General features: G+C 38.8%; 1 pseudogene; it reads right to left on the bottom strand.

The window, feature by feature from the left end:
- Window positions 1-490: 490 nt before the first annotated feature.
- Window positions 491-3,321, bottom strand: LOC148553966 (uncharacterized; annotated as a pseudogene).
- Between the last annotated feature and the right edge of the window lie 1,895 nt (window positions 3,322-5,216).

Genomic DNA, 5,216 nt, shown 5'->3' with positions numbered 1-5,216 from the left:
GTAAACCCTATTTTTCTTTTCAATAATAAAATACCTATTCTACTAGATTTTCCATCCTCAAATGCATTAATTTAAGCTCGAAAAATCGCAAAAGTTGTTGATCGACCTGTATGGTCGGCAAGATGAAGCAACGAGGTACAAATTAATAAGAACTTATGTAATCAATTCGTGAAACCAACCTCAAAATTAAATCGAAACAAAAATGAAAAGTAAAAGTAACTTGGCAAAGTTTGATTACACGAAGTCAGAACTTACAAAGGAAAATGCAATATTTCGTATATGCAAATTTTTCAACTAAACAGCTGTATAAGCTAAGATATATTTCAAAAAAAGAAGCAAAAAAACCTAAAATCATTATCAAAGTGAAGAAAGGTTTTTAACAAAATTCTAAAGTTGTTTAAAATACAACTATGGCAAAACAAAAATTGTTTAAAACTAACTACTACAAAGACCCACAGATCGGGCCATTCAAGAGCTACGAAAACAAAGTTTACAAAGGATTAAGTTGTTCCCCTATGACAGCATCCTCGACGTGAACGGAGGAAGTCGGATCGTATTCAGAGACTGGCACGGCGGGAATTGGATGAGTTGGAGAAGGAAGGAGTTTGCCACCAACGGGCTCGCCTCCGGGTTGAAGCTCGGGATCCTGGGAAGTCTGACTGACTTGTGCCGCCAAAGCCTTCATGTCGAGCAAAGAGGTATCATCATCATCATCGGGAGCAGGAATGATCTTTCCATCTACCACTATGTTATCCGGGCTAATCAGGGAAAGGTCCACCTCGGGAGCAATAACTTGGAACTGGGCCTTCAGATTTGCAACCATCTCGTCCATGCCTTCGGCCACATACTCCTCGAGCTCCACATATTTATCCCAGGCTTTAGTAATTTCATCCACAAGATCAGGCTTCTCCCCAAAGACACGGGTATAACTTTCCTCAGCTTTCTTTTTCAAACCCTCCGACATGGCCAAAGCAGCCTCCGCCTGTTTGATTTTGGCCTGAGCTTTACCAAGGTCAGAGAGCAGTGCATCCCTCTCCTCTTCGAGCTCTTTTTTGGTCTCCTTCAACAAGGCTACCTCGGCCTCTGAGGGGGAGTCTTCTCCAACTCCCTGGCCAAGGTTGCAAATATACCCGCTGTCCAAACTCCACCTCGGGCCAAGAGCTGCAGGTGAATTTTAATGGCCACATCATCCATGCTAATATAGCTATGAGGAAGGATGTGCTTTTCACTCCACGCAAGGTGGTCAAAGCCCTGCTCGTATATGCTCCCCGACTCCGAGGTCTTGTGCCTCTTAGGATTTGGTTCGTCAGTAATAGGGGGAGGCCGAGTTACTTATTCGGTCGGGCAGGGAGGAGGAGTAGATTGAGAGGTCAGGTCAGGAATAATCTTCTAAGAAGATGAAGGGCCTAAGTCCGACTTCGCAGGCGAGGACAGGACGGCGAGGTCACTAGCTTCTTTCAGTTAAATGTTTCGCGCAACAACGTTCTTTCTAGTAGAACGGAGCATCTTCATGGCAGCTGACTTAGGAGCCATCCTTTCTGCAACATCCAAATAAAGGAACATCAGTCATCAAAGCAAATTTACAAGTAGAATCTATAAAAGGAAGAGGAAACTACCTAGCTCGGACTGAAGTTGGCTCGGGTTCCATAAATACCTCTTGTGTCCAGATAAGGAGCTCGGCCCCAGAACTCCTGAAACACCCCGACCACACTCAACTCTACCTCATCTAAATCATCCAACTTATACTTAACTATCACGAGGATGTCTTCCCAATACAAAGGAAAGACGGGTTCATCCTCATCGTTCAAGAAAAAAGGTCGGATACCCTCAACAGCTCAAACCTTAAAAAAGTAATTTTTGAAGTCATGAAAGGACTCATCATAGATAGCAAATACTTTTCTACCCTAGATAGCACAAAAAGACAACCAACCTAGTTTTTTAGAACTAAAGGGTTTGGTGAGGACAAATAGGTAAAAGAAGACATTAAGAGAAGGTCGGACATCTAGTTCCCGACAAAGAAGTTGATATATTTTCAAGAAACTCCAAGAATTAGGATGCAATTAGGTAGGGACAACGTTGCAGAATCTAAGGACCTCGACTCAAACTCAGAAAAAGGGAAGGTAACCCCTAACTTTGTGAAAAAACAATCATAGACATATATGAAATGTCGTTCCGACCTATCAAGTTGGGGGAAGCAGACTCTCTCCTCAGGGTCGACAATAACAATCTCATAGTTTCTCTTATTCCTTCGACTAAAACATAGCCTATGATGCCTATGAAAGGCATCGGAATATTCATTATCAACAATAGGGACATAGGTAAGAACATATAACTTTACCCATTCCAAGTCGGACGAAACCTTAGTCGACATACTATGAACTAATGAACGAGACATACAAGCTACACCTACAACACAATAAAATAAAAATAATTACTACAAATCGAGCAAAGCAAGTTAAGTAATTAGAAGGTCGGGTCAATATCACAGGTCGACGCTGACTTCCCAGACGTGAACAACAGCAGCACAGGCATTTGCAAAATCTAAAAGAGGTCGGGCCGACATTAGGAAACCTTCCTAGAACACAAATAAATATGCGATACCTCCAACACATAGAAATGAAGTCACCTTCTATATGAAAATGGTATCATTGGGGGGCATCATAGAACCCCACGAACAGGGCCACAGCAACAGCGAAAGGAAAAATCAAAACCACAATGGCAGTGAAAAGTGAAAAATTTTTCAACTTTTTTTCAAAAACCCAAAATCAGATTTTCAAGAACGCAAAACTCCAGAGTTAGAATGACAATCACAAGCAACATTTTACAACTACCACTCTTTCACATATGCCAGAATACATAAAAACAAGAAAATATATAAAAGAGTACTAACCTCGAAGAAGCACGAAGACTGAAGGGCACGATTAAGTGGCAAAAACACAAACGGTCTTCCCATAAAGCGCGAATGAAATCCTGTAAAGAGGGTTCAAGATGGAAAAATCTCGAATGATGGGGCAATGAACAAAGAAAGTGAAAGAAGGAGAGAAAGCGAATGTTTTAGAAACAGAAAAAGAAAGAAGAGGGAGAAAGTGATGTATTTATAAGACACAAGAGGCAAAAGAGACATTTCAACCCTCCTTAAATGTCGTGCACGAATCTCAAGGAAACTACCGCATAACGTACACCATATCATTAAGCTACACAATGTTTCAAAAATTGTGAAACACGTCGAGTACCTGACCTCTTGAAGGCGGCGTACCCGACAAAGGAAATTGAAGCCACGAATGCTCGAGCCCGACCTTGTAAAAGCTCGGACTCAAGCATGGGAACTGTTCATATCCTGAAGCCAAAACATAAAGCCATGTCCAATAAGGATAAAGGCTCACCCAAAAAGGGTGGCCCCTTCTATTTGCCCGACCATATAAGAGGTCAGACACGATAAGGGAGGTCCAGCCCTACTTATCTGAATAAATAACTACCTCCCTAAATATTTCCTACTATCTCTACCTCATCTAGAAGGTAGATCCCAACAAACTTCTAAGATAAAAGAAATGGTTTTCCACTAACAAAGGTGGAACTACTCCAAAAGGTAGTTATATATTCTATTATAAATACACTGACACCCCTCATGTATATTCAAGTCTCAATCTACTAAAAAATTTGTTCAAAGCCCTTGCTAACTTAAGCATCGGAGTCTCTTGCAGGTACCACCCCCTCTTCTTCATAAGGAACTCGAACGGCGGTACCTCGACATCAGAACAAGTCGGACACTGCCTTGGAAGGAGTCTGGACTGCACGTTCAGACCCAAATCACCGTTTCAGGTAACTCTCAGAACACCTAGTATGGTTGAATAATTGTTTTAAAAAATTTTAAAAAGATGTAGGAAGAATTGGATAAACAAAAGGTTTGAATTTATTTATTTTTCTCTTGTTTGGTAAACTTTCCTGCATAAGTCTTCTAAAGCTAAATAGATAATGGAAGTTGTTGACCTCTGTAATAATGCTTGTTGAAAGCATCAAAACATTTCTGTTTACTTATTTTATCCTAGCTTGTAACTTTTTATAAAGGATTTGGATCCAGTTAACTAAAATAAATGAATATAGGATTTGGATATTGCCATGTTATGATGGAAGATATATACATAAATAGCTTCCTGAGAATTTTAAAAGGGACTCCAATGTATTTAATGAGTGTGTCTCTATGGCATATTATAGAAATCGGTGCAACAATTGAATTGTTTTACTGATAAGCTTCAGTATTTTTCGCTGTGTAGTTAGTTTTTGTCAATTGATTTTACTGAGCCTGCTATGCTATGTTCTTAGGACTGTTTATACAAGACTTGTTGGTTAGTAGTTAATAAGTATTGAAGCTGCCGCTTTCTCATAGTAAACTAGCTGAATTATTGGAAATCATCTTCAAAGGTGTTTAGATTTGGTATTATGACATTATTTAAGTATTAAGTGCAACTAAAGAAAGTTTCATTTATTCACGCTGATAGATAATTGAAATCCAAAAATGAGAAATCCATATAACTTTGTGGAGGAGGAAAATACTATGCATTAATTGTTAATGTTGACATAGGTCTATTCCAATGTTAGTTATTTGAACTACAATCCTTCAATTATTGTAGCTTCTTTTGCCTCAGTTCAAATTCATAGACCTTCTTACGCTTTACTAGCCATGATGAAAATAGTTCTTTTATGTTTTTAAGTTTTCTGCTTTCTACTCTTGAAAATTGGTTACTATTTCTATTTGTTGATTGCTGAAGTAAAATGTCTAACCTTTTCTTGTATCAACTGTTGTTACTCACATCTTACCAATTGTAAGTCTTTTGCAAGATTGGTTGAATGGTGAGTTTGTCAAGGTTGGACCTAATCAGAATTTTTCTCCTGAGGCCAGATATCACTGGTAATTTTGTTCTCTGTTTTGCACCATATATTATGAAATATGAGTATATCTGTCTTTTTCATCCGTCTAGCTTCAACTTATTGATTTTCCATTAGCAATATTTATTTTTATGGTAAGACTTAGTTTTAAACTGGAGGTTTCTCATCTTATCTAGATGGCTTAGCACTGCTTATACAATATACCCTCCTCTCTCGTTTTGCAGGTTTGATGGAGATGGGTATGTAATTTGCTTCCTTCATACAAACTTACATTTTTTTCAAGTGTCTTCAAGAATAATATTTCATGTAAATGGAGTGGCGATATTTGATCC

The sequence above is a fragment of the Arachis ipaensis genome, chromosome B7, assembly GCF_059453495.1.
Source record: "Arachis ipaensis isolate K30076 ecotype BB chromosome B7, ASM5945349v1, whole genome shotgun sequence".
Lineage (NCBI taxonomy): Eukaryota > Viridiplantae > Streptophyta > Magnoliopsida > Fabales > Fabaceae > Arachis > Arachis ipaensis.
Note: the sequence above shows the minus strand (reverse complement) of the source record. Positions and strands in the feature narration are given on the sequence as shown.